The 22650-nt window shown below is 36.1% G+C and overlaps 1 protein-coding gene across 3 annotated transcripts in view; it reads left to right on the plus strand.

Annotated features, from left to right (window-relative positions):
• Window positions 1-22650, plus strand: part of LOC107696220 (ataxin-1-like) — a 101236-nt gene that overhangs the window by 32052 nt on the left and 46534 nt on the right. For all 3 annotated transcript variants that reach the window (XM_016496478.1, XM_016496475.1, XM_016496476.1), the window contains one exon: window positions 2465-2657. The gene's annotated coding sequence lies outside the window, so the exon portion shown is untranslated. The remainder of the gene's footprint in view (window positions 1-2464; window positions 2658-22650) is intronic.

The raw sequence follows: 22650 nt of genomic DNA on the forward strand, positions 1-22650 counted from the left end.
CTTAACTTTGATAAAGAATATCTCTTTGGTTTTGAGACTTTAGTCTTTGCAACTTCAGGGATCTTATCTATGCACAACCAGCTTGTAACACTCCAAAGAGAAAGGAAAACTTGAAATCGCATCATATGACCCCTTTAAGGTTCTTTGCAAAAGGCGATTTTCAAAGTGAAGTAGCTTCTATTATTTTGTTTACCTCATCAGCAGCTTGCACAGTGTTGGTTGCTTGGTAACAGACCTGAGAGTGGATTGTGGAGCTTGATAATGCAATTTAAGATTTCCTAACTAGAGATAAGATACAATTTTGTAAGATAGGATAAGAATCCACAATCAAGTTAAGATTTGCTTCTGTAATACGAATTTCTGAAAAATCCTAATTTAACATATCACATCTTAAGTTAAGACCTAAGATAAGAAACTTTCTGTAATACGCCCCCAGATGAGTAACTGTTACTTTTAGTATGACTAAACAGTCAATCTTAACTATTTAGTTCATCAACTTCATCAAGTCATACTGTAATGTAATGTATGTAAGAACTGTAATGTGTGTAACCCGTATGAAGGAAGAGGTGGGAGGTGTTTGACGGACAGTGGGCGGGGCGTCAGACAATCGTTAAAGGGGTCATATGATGCTGCTAAAAAGAACATTATTTTGTGTATTTGGTGTAATGAAATCATAACATTTGCGTAAATATTTAGCCCTTCTTCAGTGTTGTAGAAGTAAAACTGTTGCTTTCAGCGGACTCAAGGCTCCAGTACAGATCATGTAAATCATTCATTTTCTCCATAGGAATTTCAAATCATTTTATAATAAAGACTTCTAAACATGAACCACACCAGTGAGGGAATTAACTACTAATTATGCTATTTATACAACAATATAATTGGAGCATATTGCAAATTATTGAAATATATAAGCTGTTTGAGCTTATACAGTGAGTATTATGTAAGTTGCGTTGCTTTTATAGGAGTGGGAAGTCGCTCCGAGTCTTGAATGGTTTATACATTATGGTTAAAATCGGTTTCTCTTGCCATGGGTGATGGCATCTAAACAAGATTAATTTGTGGTTTACTCAGAATAGATTTGACACAGCTGTTTTTAAGAGCACAAGTAGCTCATACACAAATGCACAAAAGCACTCGTATCGTCCTGCCAGAGCATTACCTCCACCCTGCCCTTGTTTTGAAGGAACATACCAGAGCAAATGGAGACAAGAGTGTCTCAAGTCCCAGCGCCTGCTTTGAAGCAAGAAGCGAAACATTTGAGGGGGAAAAAAGGAGAAATAGTTTCTGATTCAAACAAACAAAGAGTGGTTGCCATGTCGACAGGCATCTATAAATAGTGTCCAATGTTTGTTTTGTGAATGCGGTCTCCCCCAGGAGCTTCAGAGACCAGGAGAGTGATTCTGATTAAACAGTGTTTCCTCACAGCCCTGGAACGAACCATTAAACTGGACCAAGAGGTCGGACAATTTAAGGGGGAAAAAAAGCTTTTGTGTAGAGGAATGTACACTTAGTGGTAAAAGACTATTATTGGCCTGAAATCAGAGAAATGTTAATTTAATAAAGATTATATACATATAGAATTTTGGGGTTAGTAGGATTTTGTTCACCAAGATTGTCTTTATTTGATCAAAACTACAGTAAAAACAGTAATAATATCACATATATTATTGCAATTTAAAATAACTTTCTATTTGATTATATTTAAAAATGTAACTTATTTCTGTGATGTCAAAGCTGAATTTTCAGCATCATTACTGCAGTCTTCAGTATCACAAGATCCTTTAGAAATCATTTTAATATGCTGATTTGCTGCTCAAGAATAATTTATTATTTGCAGTGTTGAGAACAGAATATTTCAGGATTCTTCTGTGAATAGAATTTTTTTTTTGAAAAATAAATCTTTTGTTACATTATAAATTTATTTACTGTCACATTAGATACGTAAGTTAACCCTATGTATGTAGTATATGTCACACACGTGTTTAAAATAAAACATTTTATGAAAATGTTTAAGGGTAACATTAGCAATTTATTGATTGATTTATTGACTAATTAACTGAATGATTAATTATTGATCTTTTTTATTTATTTTTTCGATGGATGATAATAGTTTGGTAGTAAAGGAAATCCCTACCCTAAGGCATCTCGCTGGTTCATACGGCTGAAACTATTTAAAGTACATTCTCAACTAGTCTCCTGTTACCTTGGTTACATATTCAAGAGGAGTAATGGTGGGATTATAAGAGGATTTCAGAACACGTTTATTTTATTATACAGTAAATCTAACTAATTCATATTTTTCTCAAATTGATACTGTATATAGTCAGTTAACTCTAATTTCTGTTTAAGAAATGCAGTTTTAGTTCTGGTCTAGCAGTGCAATATAGGGTAATATAATTTAGCACAGCCACTCGGACCTCATTGTCTAAGTGTAAACCTCTTTTGTTTTTGTATGTGGCAGGGAATGGTGAGGGTTGTTGGAGCCAGGCAGACGCAGACGTGGACAGACAGAGTGAGAATCACAAGCTGTCCCCTTAGACAGCAGGAGGAGAGATTTATACATCCCCGTCCCAGTGGTTTCATCTGGACTCTTCTCTCCAGTTGAACATTGGAACCTTCTACCTGGTCAAGATCCGCCTGTATTATCCTATTGGGTAAGACAGCGGTTTACGTTCACTTGAACATTTCTGGATTGGCTTGTGCAGAAGAATCATTTTTTATTGGGTCAAGCTTTTTTACCCTCAACTTCAAAACAGATCTCGTAATAGACCTCTTATGAAAGAGAGACTTGTGTGTTGTCTTCTGCCTGTAGGGTTTTCTGACAGATGTGACAACTGGAAAAAACGTGGAATGTTTTCTGTCCCTTTCTCAGTAGCGGTTGTGTGTAAAGACGGGTGGTGTGAGGTCAGCCTCATTACACATCTGCGTGAAAATGCATTAAGTTTCTATGTTTCTCTTCTTCTTTCTTGCTATACTTCGATCACTTGTTATCTCTCTTTCACTTGCTGACTCAACACTGTACTTCCTCTTTTTCCACTCACTGTTTTGGTATTTGTTCCTACCTCCAGTTGTCTTTGTCGTCATCACATAGTTGTCTGGAATCCTCTCTGTTTTATTGACTTTTTGTCTGTGCCTCCATGTTTGTTTCCATTTTAAAGGAATATTTAACCCAAAAATTGAAAAATAAAAAAATTATTCATCCTCTTGTTTTCCAAACCCTTAAGACTTTTTTCTGTTAAACACAAAATAAGATATTTCTCACTAGACCCCATTGAGATGACAAAAATGACAATGAGACATTCTTGAGAATGTCTTCTTTTGTGTTCTATTTAATAAAGTCGTACAACTTTAGAATGACATAATGAAAAAAAAAAGTTTAAGTTTTGGGTGAACAATCCCTTTAATTTGATCATACTTTCAGCTGTGATTAATTAGGGATGAGCAGGATGGTCAACAAGTTTTCTGGCAAGCTGTGATGGTTTAGAGCAATAACAGGTGGATAATTAGTCTGTTTATTTGTTAAATGTCGGTCAGAAGTCTCCATGTTCTTGGTTTCAAAATGCGTCAATATTAGTATTGCGCTAGCTATTTTTTGAACGGAAGGCAATGTCTTATATGAGTGACTCATAAGAAGTGCATGTGATCAGGCCTAGTGACCCCTAATGATAAAGGACAAATCATTCAGACAGTCAATGACTAATCAATTTGTGAAATATATATTTGTGCATTTCCCTACTGATAATAATAGTGTAGTACTTTCAGCTCTAACGCATTTCACCATATTTTACCAACCAAGGCTGCTCTTATTTGATCAAAAATATCATAAAAACAGTAATATTGTGAAATATTTTTTACAGTTTAAAATAACTGTTTTCTATTTGATAGGGCTGTCACGATTATGAAATTTGGCTGACGATTAATTGCCTAGAAATAGTCACAGTTATTGCGATTAATTGTCTGTTTTAGGGCTTTGGCGATTATGTTGATTATGCCGAATTGCCGATTATAACGATTAATTGACTATTTTTTTTATGGCTTTCATTATATAATTGTGATTAAATTAAGGGTTCAGTAAATAATTATGATGTTATCTTTTAATCTTTTTTGAGTTATTATTTTGCAGTGTAAGATTACATAGAGTATTCCAAACTCTAAGAATCGGCCAAGCCAGCTATTTTTTTTTTCTACACCACAGAATATCAATACTGTGTTTGTGGAACTAATGGTCACTCTTTTTTTAAACCCTTTGTTAAACATAATCCACTAAATACTCACTTCCTCATTACAGAGAAAAACTACATTTGAATAAAAATATATAAGCTTTGAAATTAAACTAGCTGACTGTATAATTTAGCAGCAAAAACAATATCTTAAAAAAATATCTTTGGTGCAAATTATACAGTATAAACATGTTTATTCTATTAACTACAGTGGTGTGAAAAAGTGTTGGCCCCCTTCCTGATTTCTTTTTTTTTTTGCATGTTTGTCACACTTTAATGTTTCAGCAAAAATCACTGATTTTTAGGTAGTGCATATTACTTTAACTGCAAGTTTGGCTGACAAGCAGGCCTGTAATTAAAATGAGTAGTTTCCTTTTTTATGTTTTTTTTTATATATATTCATACGTTTTTCTAGATTTCACTTCTATATTTATTTACTTTATTTATTTATTTATTTTTTTATGTTAATATTGACTTTGGCACTTTTGACATCCCTAATTCCTTTTGCTGTTATTCTCGTCCTCTCACCCTTCCTGAATATTGACTTTGGCACTTTTGAGATCCCTAATTCCTTTTGCTGTTATTCTCGTCCTCTCACCCTTCCTGATTTGTTTTTCATCTCCTACAAATGTTCTCCTCATTTCTCTTGTTCATTCTCTTTCTCTTTTTCCTGATCTCTAATTACTAAACAACGAGTTAATTACCTGAGTCAGAGCTCATGAATTTATTCATATGCTCTCTGGCACTCTGGTAATTACCAAAAGCTTGTAGCGTACCAAGCAGAAAGGTTCTTCCCCCTCACAGGGGCTGTTCACATCTTTATTACAGCGCCCCATATCCATTCACTGCCTCTTTAAAGGGAGACCCTGCCACTATTACCAGGAGATGACTTATCATGCAACTCTTATTATGAAAGTCATGCCTCTGTTCTCATAGACGAATGTTTATCATTTCCACTTGGAATGAGTGTGACAAAATAAATCATTACATCACCATTGTTTACAGCAGCGATATTTTGGAAAAGGGAGGGCTGGAGGTATTCGTGAGATTATCCGCAAGCTCAAGGCACAACTCCATCGATTGGCCCATTTCCAGTTAGTCCATCCTCAAGTGAGTCTTTGCACCGAAAAGACAAGCGTCTGTACTCTCCACAGCTCTCGGCACAAGCTGCACAACAATGCAGCCAGTCTAGTATCTATAGAGAGACAGTGTACAGAAAGCGTTGCTTAATGATCTTTAATATCTGCAGCTTATTAGGAGCTAATTCCTCCTCTGTGGCTCAAGTGTATCGATTGAAGGGCGACTGGGGAAGAATAGCTTCATAATGGCCTAAGAGTTGAGATTCAAGAGTGTTTTCGATCTGACAAATGAATGCTAACAATATGTTTACAATTGTAAAATGATCCTCATAGGCATTATATGAAATTATATTGTGAATGAACGGGATTGAGGGTTGTAGGAGGTCAGTGTCACATGAAAAATACATAAAGAAAATAAACATTTAACTCTTCTTGTAGATATTTCTAATATTTTTGGCATGCGCGGCATAGAATCACTGCTGTGCAGAAATGCACTGGACATACTGAAGCGCTGTCATTTCCCTTGTGGCCTCCCTGATAAAGACTAAAAGGAAAGGTCAGTCGCAGGCCGGATGTCTCACAGTCAATGTGAATTGTGTTCAAATGAGCTGCTGTTTTTCATGGAAGTTATTATCGAACGGGTGCTTCTTTCTCTCTCTTTGTCCGGCCAGATAATGAAACAAAACAATTGAAACAACCTTATCTGCCGTGCCTTGCAAATCCACATATTAGCGTTATTATTTTACAACGTTACATTATGATATCAGTGATGACAATCTCTCGACTATAATTAGCTTTATGGTAAGGTTATAATAAGGTGTCTCTGTCCACATTTTTCTTACTAGTTTTTTTTTTTAACTATTTAACCAAATACAGCCAAATGTTTTTGTGGCTATTTCAGTTTGGATACATTCTTTCCTTTAACAGTGTCACACATCATGACATCATGTTTTGATCTGCTCTTGGTGTCTATGTTAGTCGCTGAGTAGCTCCATCCACACTGAAATCTCATTGGTCCAAAGTCTTGCTCAACATTTTTGTATTTTAAACATCAGATATGTTCACATTGGCTCTGTTTTTGCTCATATGACTTTCTTTCAAATGTGGAACAAAAAAGAATAACTTTTGAAGGGCATTCTAGTCGCTCATTTCCATGTAATCACAAAGAATGAGGACTGGAGCTTTCAAGCTTCAAAATGTACACAGAAGCACCTCATGATTAGGCTGAAATTTAAGTCCAGTTGATGAGAGTTCATTAGATAAATAAAGAATGAAGATCAGTCAGCTCTTTTGATTGATCCAGGTCCACAAACTAACCTACTCAATCAAATGGAGATGAAGATGAATCCGTGTATCATTCGATCATTCGTTTTTTGATTTAATATTGAAAGTAGAAAAATGAGAAAACGGCTCCTTTTTCGTTTTTTCTTTTTTTTTCCAAAAAACGAAAAACAAGAATTCAGCTTAAATTTTCGTTTTTCGTTCAGGGGTAGAAAAATGAATAAACAGCTTGAATATTCGATTTCTACACATGGGCGGGAATTAAACGCCCCTTTCTGCTGATTGGTCAGCCGAAGATCAAACCTGCCTTCATCAGTTCTTCTGCAGTATCACGCAGCAGAATAATAGTCCTCTGCTGCTGCAGTTGTATTGATTCTTAACACATTTATTGCAACTACATTTCATCTTTTTTCATCAAACAAACAGGCTAATTAGGGCTGGACGATATGGCCGCCTACTGTTAGAGTTTTATAATGTAGTCTTGTGTTTTATTAAAAGTGATTATAATTGATATGATATCTCAAAAGGATATGTACTTGTGCGTGGCGTCAGCTGCTGCGCACTCGCACTGCAACGCAAGATTTTCATAAAATATAATAACTTGCCATTTCGGTTTGTTTCTCACCATGGCAGAGAATCGTGTCTTTCACTTTTTTTTAATGTGTCGTAAAATAATCCTATGCAACTCGTGCCGAAGTAGATTCCAAGGGTTCTGAAGGGTATACTGTGGGGTTTGGTGAGAAACAAACCGAAATGGCAAGTTATTAGCCTATATTCATAAAAATCTTGTGTTGCAGTCCAGTGTGTGAGTGCGCAGGTGAATTCACAGAAGAAAGCCCTGTCTAGGCTCTGCTCCAGTACGGGTTGTGTCGAGCTATTCATTAATCTGGTTGATTTGATGAGAAAAAAAGGAAATGTAGTTGCAATAAACATGTTGAGAATCCGTACAACTGCAGCTATTATTCTGCCGCGCGAAACTGTGGAAGAACTGATGACGGCACGGTTTGATGTTCAGCTGACCAATCAGCAGAAAGGGGCGCTTAATTCCTGCCCATGTGTAGAAATCGAATATTCAAGCTGTTTATTCATTTTTCCACCCCTGAACGAAAAACGAAAATTTAAGCTGAATTCTTGTTTTTCGTTTTTTGGAAAAAAAACGAAAAAACAAAAAAGGAGCCTTTTCTAAGTTTTCTACTTTCAATATTAAATCAAAAAACGAATGATCGAATGATACACGGATTAAGATGGTCCGTGAGAACTTAAATTTCAATCTGTTTTAACATGTTTATGATACTCTCTGGTGCTTTTGAGTCTGTATTGCTCCATTCTCAATTCTGTGTAATTGCAATGGAGAAAATCCACCCATGCATTCTGAAAAATTTTGCTTTTGTTTGAGACATTGTGTACTTTTGGGTGTCTAGCACTAGCCAAGCGGCTGAATGATAATACTAGCAGATAATAAGATGTTCGAACTTCATATAAATATATTGTTATTCTTATACTGTACATTCCTGCAGGCTGTTTTGTCTGGGTTAGGGCCACTGGCCACTAAGAAGCCAGAAAGACGAGAACAGAGCAAGTCTTTCACCGAGACAGGGAGAGATGAGTCATTCCTCATGTGAGATTTTGAGGAAGAATTAAAGGGAAGCCTTCGGCGGGGACGCGCCAGGTCCTTCTGCGCTCTGAAGCTGTGAGAGAAAGACATGTGGCAGATAAGGTGCAAGGCGGGGGAGGTGATGTGTGTATCGTAGGCAGTGTGTGTGAGTGTGCGCGTGAATGTTTTTCACAGGCCGGACAGCTTCCATAATGTGCGGCAAGATGCTTGAGGTCTCTGTGATTGACGGGTCCTGCCGGGTCTGATGGATCCTCGGAGGGAGAGGACAGATTAATGTCGCTATTTTTCTGTTGCTTGCTACTTTATTTAGCTTTCGCCCTTCCGCTCTTACTCACGTTCTCCTCACTTTTCTTTCCTGTGCCTTGGTCTCCCTTCATTGTTATTCAGAGTGAAACTTGATTCATTTGGCTGACAGGAAGTGCAGTTCTTGGGAGTACAAACCTGAGCATGCACGTATCTGTCACACCCTTGTGAAAATGCAAACACTGCACAGCAGTGTTTAATCAACACATACATACATAACATGCAGCAACACTCAGAAACGCTCATTTGCATGCAGCGATACGTGGCGTGTGGTGGACTTCTGAAATGAGGAGCCAAATTCCCCTCTGGGCTTTTTCGTCCAATTCATGTAACTAAACGATGTTTATATTTACATTTCATGGAGACATAATTTCCATTTGATGTTTACAAGGTTTATACTGTAGATGGCAGGGATTTTCAAAATGGGGTCCAGGGGCCTGCTAGTGGGAGAAAAACAAATTTGGGAGAAAAACAAATAACAGTAACGTTTCATTCTGCTTTTAAAAGACTGTGTTCATCTTTTCTCCCTATTTTTTTCCCTTTCAACATACATACTTTTAAGAATAGTTGGTATTTGTCTCCTTGGGTTTGTTGGATACTATTCTCTATTAAAATTAATATAATAGCCTAGTAAATTATTATATGTAGTAAATTATTATTATATACTTTTACTGCTTTAAAACAATATTTGTGCTATAAAATAATTCTAACTTACATACTGGGTAAAAGTAAAAGATAAACAGTTAACTTAATACAAAGTAAATATGTTCCATAGATAGTAATCTATTCTTTTGCATTAAACAAAGACAATTATATGGTTTAGCACACAGTTGTCTTAATAATAAAATACTTACTATTTTTATCATTCAGTTTGAAAAAGGTCTTTATGAATTATAGAATTTAGTAAATATTTTAGCATGTATCATCATATTTAACGGTCCTTTGTATAAAAAATGTTGAACCCTCCTGCAATATATGAAACACCATTTACCTTATCCTGTCAACAAACAACCAATAACTAGTATTTTGTATGTTTACATTGTCATTCTAAACCAAGCTGTATGAAAAATGAAAATAATACAATAAAAGCATATTATTATAACAATCATTAGGCTATTACTAATATCCACTTTCTTTTCAGATCATTAGACAAGAAAACATTGGTAAACATATACACTATTTGATCTTTTAACATTTGTTTTAGTTGCTTTCTTATCCAAATTTTTGAGCAGTTGCTGCCTAGTTGGATGTATGCTTGTCTTCAGTAGTCCATTCTTGGAAAATCATGCCCTCTTTTACTTTTTCTCTCTGTTCCCTTGTTTCTCTCTCTTTCACATTCACAGAGACCGAGAGCGAGGGATCAGTTGAGTAGCTCTCTCTGGTTGAATGATTCATCCCAGCACACACACAGCTAGGAGAGCTTCTGATGCAGATATTTTTAGAGCGCATTGGCAGTGGGATCCAGGGAGATATGTGTGTGTGTGTGTGTGTGTGTGTGTGTGTGTGTGTGTGAGAGTACTACAGACAAAACCAGAACGTGATCAGAGAAGTAATGTCACATCAGAGCACAAAGACAGTGACTCAGTCTACAATTCTCCTTCCAGTAAAAACACAGCGCTTACAATCAACAGACTCTACTGTCCAAATGATCAAGTCAGACATTACTGAAAGCAAACACAACACAAATCACCACACTTTGACCAAATCACTGAGAAATCAACACATTACAAACTATACTGACCAATTGGCGACCAGAGCACAGACAGTACTGAAACAAATAATGTTATGTGTTCTGTAACCATGGCTGGATTCACAAAAATCTCCTTAAGGAATAAAATAAGAAAGCTCTTAGAATAAATTATAAGAAGAATGTTAAGTACTATGCTTGGAAAAATTCTTAAGAAGTTCTCATATATTTTTATTCCCTGTTGATAACCCACAATATTTCCAGCTGGAACACAAGTATCTGATAAACCTACAATTATTCTAGATTAGACAAGTAAAATATTATAACAGTAATATGCATTATATGAAGCTAGTATTAAAATGTTTAATATCCGAAAGAACCCAATAAATTCATTAAACATTTTCTCTTTTGGTTTTACTTTATTTGTATTTTTTGTATTTTTTCAGAATTTGAATTCTTATTATGTTATGTTTTTTCATTCTTTTTAAAAGTTTCAGAGTTTTTTTTAGAATACAAAATATTATTTTTATTCTTTAGATTGTTTTTGAGCCCTCAGATAATGTACATTTATTCTGAAGTCTAGTTAATCTGGGTAATGCTTTTTTGTCTTCATCAAGAATTTATTTTATTTTATTTTATTTACTATAAAGTGCACTTGCCCTTCCATATGCAGAGTGATGAATGAACCAGAAGAAATATTCACTTTAATTTCAGTATCATTATTTGATCAGACTACCAAAATACTGTGTGTAAAGACTATTTACACAAGGTATACAGTGAATACAGTGATAGTGCATACCACCCTGTGTGTATACAGCACAGTATGTATAAAGCAGTATGCTAGTATTCCTTTAAACATAGCCATAGACTCTATACTAACAGCACAAAAACAGTGACCTCATAGCTCTGTAAAAGTGTATTTTGTGATCTGCACATTGGGCATGTTCACTATGCTATTGTTATGCAAGCGCTCACTGTTCAACTATGTAATGTAAACACCGCCCTGCCCTAAATGGATATCACAGAGACTATATCAGCCAGCTAATAGAAATACATTTCAATTAGCATGGATGTACTTCCAGTTGGACTTAGCTAAATCCTTTATGTGAGTCATATGTCAGACTCTCTGAGCTTTGTCGAGGCAGCCATTCTGGTGTAAATGAGCACTGACTCTGAATTATTAAAATGCCTTGTCCTGGCCTGGTCTCTCTCTCATAAGTCACCCACATATTGAGTCCCGGGCTGGAATGGTTTTGTAAAGCTAATACGGGCTGTGGAAACGCCTCATCTAGTCGTTCCGAGGGACAACCTGTTCTCATTGTTTAAATAAATATGATGAGTGAGGTGTGGTTGTCATTCTCTCTCTTTCTCTTACTCTCACACTCTCTCAGGTGTTTCTCTTCACTCACAACTCTGAGTGAGGGAAAACTTGTGTAGTGAGTGAGAGTGTGGGGTTTGTAGGTGTGAATGGTGCATCTGTGTGTGCGTTTGTACCTTTATAAAACGGTGCCAACAGCAATATGAAAAATGACGATGTTCAATAAACTGTTTTTATTTATTTTTTATAAGTATAATTTTAAGAATGAACAAATATGAATGATTATATATAAATAGATATAAAATTAGATATAAGATTAAAATACAATTGGATTTAAAACGACAGATATAAAAAATTGTTATAAAACATTTCTATTTCTAAGAAATATTTCTTGAGCAGCAAATCAGCATATATCATGTGACACTGAAGACTGGAGTAATGACTTCTGAAAATCCAGCTTTACCATCACAGGAATAAATTACATTTTAAAATATTACAATAGTAAACAGTTACAATAGTTTGTTTGAATTGTAATAATATTTCACATTTTATTATTATTATTGTTATTTTTTAAATCTTTAAAAAAAAAATTTATCCAATAAATGCAGCCTTGGTTTGCGTAAGAGACTTCTTTTATAAACATTTAAAAACTCTTACTGAGCCCAAACTTTTGAATAGTAATCTGTGTTAAAAAAGTACGAAAATAAAATATAAAATGATTTTTCTTATTGATATTTATTGAAATTCTTCCACCAAGTTGTGTAGTTTATTAACCTAATTATAGTTTGTTTACAGTAGCAAATTTAAGGTAAATTGAATGGCTAAGACAAGTTTGAATAAATCTTTGTTTTTAGTTTTTTTTTCACTACTGTCACATAAAATGGATGCCCACCAACTCAGCTTCCGTATCCATCCTTACATTCACCCATGCCTCTTTAATTTCTCCCTGTCTTATTGTTACACCTGTTTGGAGGTTTCCCGGCCCCTCAAGACACACATTTCATCACCTGGCTGACAGTGACAGGCACTGATTGGAGCCTCAGACCAATACGAGGGTGTGAAGAGGGGGCGAAGTCAGTATTCATCCTGTATTCTCCAGTTGCTTTGGGTGGCTTTTCCTCAGGTTTCTCTCCTGACAGCCTTGGCTAGCACACAGGGCAGGCTGCTGTCACTGATAAGGCAGGTGACAAATGAGCCAGCCGCTGCCTACATAGGTTTTACATTTAAAAATGGCCTAGGCCATCTTTCGGGATGCCAGCATGAAAGATTCGCACCCCACACCATCGGAATCAAAGCTTTCTGATGTAACCCCCAGTTCAAGTCCATTTTAACCCCTTGAGGTTTGCTGGACCTGAATGGATGAGAAATGGAGCTTCTATTTAAGAACGGAGTTGAGTGTCAGTGGCACTGCGGCTCGTACAGCGGGACTTATGAGAGCAGTGTTGTTATTTTACGCTCTTCTCGTCTCCATGGTCACAGGGCAGGTTGGAGTGCCAGCGCTATGTGTTGTGATTGCAATGATGCCCTGGTAGCGGCACGACTACGATGCGAGAGAGAGAGACACTTGCAGGAACCTCTAGTGTACACCGAGAGAGGGTGCAAGATGGATTGCGTAGGATAGCAACTGAACACTTGACGACCAATCCATCAAACATCTCTCACATCCACATCACTTTTCTATTGTTTTTTTTTTTAACTATCAATGTGCTTATTTGTTAGTTTCTTCACATAATATATATTTTTTTAGCATTGTCCACCTCTGACATCCTTTAATTAGTGTTGTGGTCAAATGGCATGTTGCTGTAAGCCCAGTGAGGTTATGATGTCATAAAGGCCATTTATAGTAATGGTCAGCTTTGAGATATTATATGATGTGCAGAGTTAGACATCTGCATGAGAAAACATTGCTGTATTTTTAATAGCTGTCCATTTCAAGCCATGCTGTTGCTATGTTTGAACTCAACTTGAAATCAAAATCTCAAACCCTTTAGAGCACGTTTCTGGTCATCTGGTCTTGTTGTTCATGATTCATTTGTGCCCATTAGTTCAGATGTTTAAAATGAAACATGTTGGATGACCATTCAACTCCTTTAACACAAACTACAGTATACTGACCAATCAGAAACAAATTTCCTTTTCAGCTGATGTCATCTAGACCAGTGGTTCTCAATTAACAGGCCTCAGATAGCATCCAATATTATTATATTATATTATATCTTACGTAATCTTTTTTTCACTCATGTTATGGAAATATAGTAGGCTGCAAATATTGTTTCCTTTTGACTTTACAGGTTTTGTTTTGAATCAAAATGTAGTCTTGATATGACTGCTGATGAACCAAACTGCAGTGATGCGAAAGATTAGGCGGCCTAATTTCACAGACAGGCCGATGTGGGAAATTCACGATCTGATAGGTCACTGCAACTTTAATGTGAATGTGGTCTAGTCAGTTGAGTCAGTAAAGAAAAAGACCCCAGTGCTGTTTAAAATCTGTTCTCATGGCCCCGGTTCATATGCTAATCATTAAGCTCAGGCCTCTCTTTAACACATGTTGAATGACCACAGAGCTTGGGACCGTCGAGTCATTTCCTGTTTAAGTGTACGTGTGAGCATATGATATGCATTCAATGAGTATCAAGGTCCAGGAGGAGTCGATCCGTACTCAAGTGAAAAGAAACAGGCCTGGATGAGGAGCGCCGGAAGATGATGGATGTCCTCATTCGGTCAGCTCATTGGATAATGTGATGGAGTACAGTAAGGGTTGTTACCGAGTCAGTTTAGTGCTATTGATTCGACTATGAACACCGCATGCTGTATCCATTGTCTGTACAGTTATAATCTTTCCTTCTGCGTCAGCGTGAGATCTGTGTTTGGAGAGCTGTTACTTTAGACCTAAAAATACAAGCTGAGTTCACAGCTGCGATGGAGGCTGCTGTGTTCGTTTCCATATGGGCTCGAGGGTTCGCTGAAAAGCATGCGATGAGGCTGTGAAAAGGTGGGAAATGGGAATGCCTGTAGGGAGGAAGTGATTGTGATTCTCTTTGACAGGGTTCTTGCCATTTTTGTTAGTTTTTTTTAGTCTTAAGCATTTCTGTACTCCTCTTTGCAGCTTTACATGTCGATCCAAAGCGTATCTAATGCCATGAGAGAGGATATAACGTGGTAATGCGTAGCATGTTTTAATAGCCTCTTCCATACATGTATATTGGGCTATGAAGCTGTGATGTGATACCTGGTGATTCCCGACAGGAAGTGAAGACTTGCTAAGCGAAGTGGAGTTTTTATGTTAATTTATGGTTGATTTTAGGCTCCTTCATGTCAACAATTGGCTTTGGTGTTTAACCCTCATAATGCATTCAAAATCTGTATACCATTTCACATTCTGTTTGGACCTGAAGAATTGTTGTTTTATGTCATAACTTAATATTTTTCAACTAAAATAATATTGTATCTGGTCAGCAACTTCTCATTAATGAGTGAATGTGAAAATATGTCAACGTTTTGAAAGTTACCATGCTACCATGCCATGCTATTACTGCATATAATCTTTTTTGATTAATTAAAACATTTTGAAACTTTATAACTCATGATGGCTCAAAAACAGTCCAAATTTATGAAACCTACATATTTATTTCTAAACAGACCTGAATACGTTATGAGGGTTAAAGTAAATAAAGTTTGTCATTGGCAGGTGTGGCAAAAATCAGGATGCCATTATAAACAGTTGGTAATAATTTTTAACAAATAGTTTGCATTGAGCAATATTGGATATTAAATAGTTTGTGCTCATTTACTCTAATTTTACATTTAGATTTAGATCACCGGCTGTCATCTAACGCTCACTTATTAACACAAATTATTAAATAGATTGATTTTTAGTTTTTAATCTTTTTTATTTATTTAGACAAAATAGCATAGAATTTTCAGCCATTTATTGGTTATCGTTCAAGATATGAAATAATTATCAACTTGTCAGAATCAGAATTTTAATATTAATGCATGGTAGAAAGTCAGTGTGAGATATCGGGCTCATAAAAACGTCCTTCTGTCTTTTCATGTAGAGGTCAAAGCGGTGCTTGTTGGAAGATGCATTGAAGTCCTGATATGAGTCATGTGAAAGGAACTTGCGTGTATGTCCATTAGATGTACAGAACATACAAAGACGTCATTTCTCAGTTTCGGCTTGCACATTATGGTCTGAACTTCCTACAGAATCTATATAGGAAAAATTGTTTCTCTCACTCGCTTTATGCTTTTCTCATGTACTCTGGGTTGAGGTCTGGTTTCAGTCAAGGTTGTGGTTTATCTGTGGTTTTCTATCCCCCACAATTCCATAGGGCAACAGTGTAAAGCTCAAGGGCTTGTTCTGTAACTGCCCTGAGCTTGTCAGTGCAAGCAGTGCTGCTACATAAGCACCCATAATTACACTGACCTTGGGTCAGTGTCGTGTATACCATAACGAACAACTAGAGGAAATGGAGCAATTTGATATTCAGAATCTACTGTGATACTAACTTGTTAAATAATGCAATTCAAGTGTGTAAAATAAGGTTAAATTATAATTATTGAGAGTCAACTCTGTTCTGCGTCGACCTAAAGCTTTGTCGACTGCGTCGACTTTTCAAAAGTTTTTAAATAATTTAGTTATCACAAGCCGTTGCAATAAGGATATTGATTTGTACATTTGCGACATTCTGATAATTCCAATATACTGTGCTGCCCTATCAAAGAATTGATTCAAGTAATGATTCCACTTAACAATTCTGTCTCCATAACAATTCCATTAATAATTCATTAAGTATTTTAGAGGAAGTACCAAATAATTGATGCTAAATATATAATACTATACCATATATGCTATATTTTATTTATACCAGGACTTCACACTCCAGTCCATTAGGTGGCAGAATTGCATTTTTTTTTTCTGTTGGGTTTTCCATCCGCCGTTAAAATGACAGTAGTTTTTGTCACCTCTAGAACTGGAGTGTGAAGCGCTGGAGGGATGTCTGCTATGATTGTTAAAATTGGTTTAATGAAGTTTACTGCTAAAATTGTTTAATTTGAGGGAATTCAGTGAGTGAGCTGTTTGAGTCATTTTGATTCATTAAAAGAATACATCAAGCTCCATTACACTGTAGATTCGGTTGTAGCTGTGCAGGAAATTGTTTCATTTTGTTATAGTATTCCCTCTGCATTGGTGAATGCATGATTGAAAACTGTTAACAGAACCAAGCATAAAATAAATTTTAAAAAGCATTAAAAAAACGCAGAGATTTCGTTCCCACTGACACCTGACACATCAGTTAATTTATTCATCGTTTACACTGCATGACCATTCACCTCAAGACACCATCCTGAACTCGATATTCCTCCAGACTTAGACACAGATAAATGGATCAGGTTTTTAATAGGCACTGGAGGAGCCATAAAGAAGCAGAACACATTGATTAGGTGAGAGTGAGTCTGAGAGCTGAAGAAACCTCCTTGTCTGAGCGGGTAGGACAAGGGCTCTTATCAATAATGAGAAGATGGGAGTGATTGCAGCAACTGCAATGAATCTCTATCAGTGCATATGACCATGCAATATCATATGGATTAGTTATGTTAGTGTACATATAGTGTATGTTTAATGGATATGTGGGGGAGTTTCCATTTGTTTTCATTGGTATCTCTCGTTGCTTCTCTTCAACACTTTGTCTGTTGAACACTTTGTTGAAAATAAGGGACCCATCTGGGCAGCAAATACTAAAGCCAGACCACTCTTGCTTCTCTCTCTATCTCTCTCTCTCTCTCTCTGCCTGATAGTGTGGTGTAGTGGCACTTAAACTCCCACTCAACTGGACTGTATTCACTATCATATGACTAGTGTATAAACAGATAAACTGTGGCCACAAACATTATGCACTACCAAAACAGATCAACTTCCTCTAAAAGTAATGCTTTTCTGCTGTTCTCATGAGGTGTGGAGAGGCCAATTCCTTTTAGCACATAATGGGAATAATTGTAAAGCTCCAGCATTGACAGTATTTTTGCTGTTCTATAATGATCATACTTTTTAGGGTGCATAAAGTCAAAGTTGTCAGGATGTTACTGCTGTCATGATATCATAAAGAACAAACAATCTTTCATTTTAATGAAGCTTTGTTGGCATAATTTTGTATTATTTTTTGAAAAAAATTGTATTTTATAACTTAATGCAACTTAAATATTTACATTATTTATATATACAGTATATTTGCTTTATTTGAATAATTAATATTTGAAAAAAAAGTAAAAAATTTTGTCTCCCACAGTCATGTGTCAAAGTCATGTTCCAGAAAAAGAAATAAAAAGAAAAAAATAAATATATATAAAACAGAAAATTATATCTGCAGTCAACAAATATATATTTTGATATCTTTGTATCTTAAAATATCACATAATTTGACCTTTTTGTGATAAGGCAATGTTAGTTCAGTTTGGAAAATGTCATGTGGTAAGACTGCCCAAACGCCAAAAGATATGTATTAATTAATAATTCATGATTTTTACAAAAAAAAAAAATATATATATATATCCTGAGACACATACTTGAAAACCCCTAACATGACAATAATGATTTAGATGTGTACTCTTACCTCATCGATCTCATGGACTGTAGCAATAGTAATTCCATTCTTAAAAGCCTAAATTAAATCTGTTCATCATATAAAGTGATCATATCGCTTCACAAGACTTGGATTAAACTGCTCAATTCATATTGATTTTGCTTACCCAGACTTTCAATGGAGGGACCTCTTCAGGTTTCACTAAATTCTCTTAATTTGTGTTTTGAAGATTGATCAAAGTCTCATGGGTTTGGATTGACATGAGGGTGAGTATATGATGACAGAATTTAATTTTTGAGTGAACTATTCCTTTAAAGCACATTATCTAAACTCACTAGATGGAAATTGTTCTGAAAGCAGCAGAATAGATGGTATTTTTGCAGGAATTTTGTTCAGTTCTTGCTCTTGGCCCTTCTGAATTCAAATACTTCCCTTCTAGACTCGTGCAGTGCATCAGAGCAAAGCAAGCAGGTTTCAATTAAAGAACGTGGGAGTTTGGCAATTTATTGTTACTCTGGACCTTCTGCTTCACTTAACGTCACAGCGAAGCCTGCAGAAGATGCACATTTGTGTGTGTGCATGCTAGCTTGTTTGATGTCTGTGAGAATGTCAGACATTTGCAAGAGTGCCTTGATTTGTGCATCTTGTGTGCGGGCGTCTTCATGCTTGTGTAAGAGGCAGTGGATTTGATTGATTGAGAACTAAAAGCCCCACTGAGGGGCGCAGACAGCTGTGAGGAGGGAGTTAGCTGTGAGTGTGTGTGTGAAATGTGTGGGCCTTAATGTAGATGCATTATCACAAGCGCTGGTCCATTAATAATGACACATGTAATTTGCTGCCTCTCTAGTGCCCTTCTTCCTCATGCCCAAAATGGGATAAAAAGCCATGATTGGTGCGTTGTGTAGAAAGCTGTTTGTCAAACTGTGGATAGCCTTAATCTGCCATAAATAGGAGGATGGCATTGGCAAAGCTAAATGATTATGTTGGCACCCGCTCCCCACACAAATGTACATACTGCCCATTTAGAGACATTTAACTGGTGATCCCACTGGGACTTTAGTGTGTGCAGTGGAGACGTATCAAATGACTGTAAATCGAAACACATCAAACTGTGTGAACAATCCATTTGTTTTAATAAAGTCTGTAAACATGCTAATTTTAGCAGGATTTTTGAGAGACATTCAACTGTCATTTGAACTGTAAGAAGTACTATTAGAAAATAAGAAATCAAAAACTAAATAATACTTGTAAATAAATATACCAAACTCTATACCAGACAAGATCAATTAATAGCTTCACAATATTATGAGGTATGTTTACAATGCACAAACTTTTAATCTGAATGAATCCAATTTGTTTTCAGATTTTGAAAGTTCTGCTTATATGAACCCTAAATCTGATTCACATATTACTTCCGGACAAAACTTCCATGTTCAGAACCAGAGAAGGCCTGCAAAATAATGTCAGCGGAGCCATGAGTATTGTCATTTGTGCCTTGATGACATATCAAAAAAAAGAAAGAAAGAAAGCTGACAAATATGTCAGAAGAATTTTTTTAGGAAATATTTGGTAAATATTCAGTTTCCACTGACAAGTTCGTAATGTGTTAGATGTAAATAACCATACACATGTTTGTAAGACGCAAAACTTAATGTAAATGTATGCATCACACACTGCATATGTGTGCAAAGTATTTTTTAACCCAATTAAGAAAATAGTTGGATGCAAGTGTTTACGTGCTTGTTTTTTTTTTCCCAGATTCATTTAGTTCTACAACACCCCTTCCAACCCAATCACTCAGATTGCAGTGTTTACATGAAGATTGAGCCATCAGATTATTTGGTTACATATAAATATAGCTATTAAATACTGCTCCTAATCATTTCTAACTATTGATTTTACTATTTATTTTGCTTGAAATTTATTACATATCCTTTGAAGTGAAATAATGTGTAATAGCATATAGTTATGTAAGGACAGGAAACGTTTCTCCTTTTATTTATTTCGCTGTGCAGACATGTTGACAAGCAATGACAGACATCAACAGACAGTCACAGCACTCATTCAGACTGAAAGAACGGATGGAGAAGTGACAGAAAAACAGACAAACCACATCTGGGGTTTTTTCACGCTAGATAACGACAAAGCTAAATATGACACTTACTATAATGTGTTTGTGTGATGTTTGTTATAAATGTAAAGTTAAAAGGTTTCTGTAATGGTTAGTGATAAAAAAAAAGAAATCTGAATTTGCCATTTAGGCCTTTTTAAATGTTAAATATAGGGAAAATCCATTTAAAAACTAAAAATACATTGACTAGACTAGAGGTATAATATTAGTATCAATATCAGCAATATTGACTTTGATAGATCGAAAAGGAAATAAGTGGTATCACCCTTACCTTATCCCAGCATTTTGCTTCTCAAGTAAACCGATCGTGTTTCAACGCTGCTGAGATATATTTCCTGGAAACTGAAGACACTGATTAAGAATAGGATTTTTTGCAGTGTGTAGGAAAATCCTATCATTTCAGTTGCATCTGCTTGTGTGAGTGAAAGTGTGCATGCACGCCACTAGCAAGCATCTGTTCTTGTGTGTGTATGTACCAATGTTGGGGATAAAGTGCATGAAAGGGCACAGGTGCGGTTGACTCAGCCTTTTAGACTTAAGTTTGAGAAGCCATTCGGTTTCTCCTACTTTCTTCTCGGTCTGGCAGAAATGCTAAGTGTGCTAAATGCAAAGTGCCATTGATGGTTGTAAACTGGGTGAGCGAGCTGTAGGCTGCTGTGATTCGCTGCCCACGGACAGAGCTGTAAAACCAGCTGGGCTCCTAGTCAAGGTTGATTGGATTGCAAATAGAATTGAGCGGAAGGTTCGGCCTACGTCAGTGGCTATCACCGCTAATGACCTCTGCATTGGGCCTGAATTAAAGCCTGTAACAGTGGCTGCTTAGTGTGGATGAGCATGAGAAATATATTCTTAAAATCAGCTTCACCTAATCATTCTCAGAACAAGAATCCTGATTGGTTGTTGTTAGCATGTTGCCATGCAGTTGCTCAGTGGTTCGTATGTTACTATATGGTTGCTAGAGTGTTTTCAATGACTGTTAGCATGTGGTTTGTTAACATGTTGTTATATGGTTGCTAGGGTGTTCTGAATGTTAGCTGGGGAGTTGCTAGGTGGTTTCTAGGGTGTTTTTGGTTTAGTCTTATTGGCCAAAGCTTTAGAGCCCACCTTTGGGTCACATTTTGGTTGTTAGCATGTTGCTGTGCATTTGCTAAAGTGTTCTTAATGTTTGTTAGCATGTTGCTATATAGCCTGCTATGGTTATCTGTCAGTTTTATTTTGATAGGTGACTTTCATTCGTAAAACAGTAAAGAAGATTTTTAGCTGAAACCGTGGTGCTTGGTGATTCATAAAATGCAAGTTAACGGCTATCATCTCTTGACAGTCAAAAAAAGCATATACAAACAAGACATAATTAATACCCGTGGCTCCTGACAATATATTGAGGTATTATGAAGCGAAACGATCTGAAACTGAACATTATTTACAAAATTATCTGTAATCCATAGCCTAAGGCAAACAGGGAAGTCTTTTTCTTTTCCTGAATTGGTTCTTTTGGACAGTTTGTTTCCATGAACTGGCACAGTTCACTAGTTCGTTTACGTTATCACGCAATGACGTAATGTATATGCAATTATATGCACCCAATAATGATTTAAAACTTGGATTTTTTTACGTGTCTAAAGCTTATAAAGTGAATACACTAGTCTTTAGGGATGCACCGAATGTTCGGCAACCGGAAAACCGAATAAGCGAAAAGACCGAATAAATTGTACCGAACAATGATAGGACGCGATCAAATAGCAACCAGCGAAGAATGAGAGGCGCGCCCTCTTTATAATGCAGCACATATGTCAGCACAGCAGTGTGGAAGCATTTAAAACTGTCCGAGAAAGACGCAAAAATCATTACAAGCACCGACAGCGAGAGACTGTTTAGGACTGCAGCGCATGTCTTCGATGAGAAGAGAAAGGGGTGATTGTTGCTGGTTACTGTTTGATGATTGAAATTTAGAAATGGCCTTAAACAATTAGTAAATAAACTGCAGAACGTCATGTTTTCTAATACACGCACGCATTGCATAAAAAATTAAAAGTAAGATAATAATGATAATGATAATAATAATTACAGCAGCTCTGTTAATACATTTATTATAACATACACACATAGTGTTCAAATTGGGATCTGTAATATTTTCGAATGTTTTAAAAGAAGTCTGTCTCTTCTGCTCAGCTAGGCTGCTTTTATTTGTACAGTAAAAAAATACATGCCTGATTCAAGAAGGGGGTCTGATTGCCAAAAATGTATTCAAAAACTGATTGCTTTGTTGGTTTGATGTCGGCTAGAATGTTAAAAAATGTTCAGTGTTAAGTATTTTTAAATTGTTGTTTTTTTAATAGATTTTTTTCTTTGAAAAGCAAGACAAAACAGTAACAAGCACATTTTGGCTATTTAATTTATGCAACGGTGAAAAAAAAAAAAGGCAAAAT

The sequence above is a fragment of the Sinocyclocheilus anshuiensis genome, unplaced genomic scaffold (assembly GCF_001515605.1).
Source record: "Sinocyclocheilus anshuiensis isolate Anshui unplaced genomic scaffold, SAMN03320099.WGS_v1.1 scaffold734, whole genome shotgun sequence".
In the NCBI taxonomy this organism is placed as follows: Eukaryota; Metazoa; Chordata; class Actinopteri; order Cypriniformes; family Cyprinidae; genus Sinocyclocheilus; species Sinocyclocheilus anshuiensis.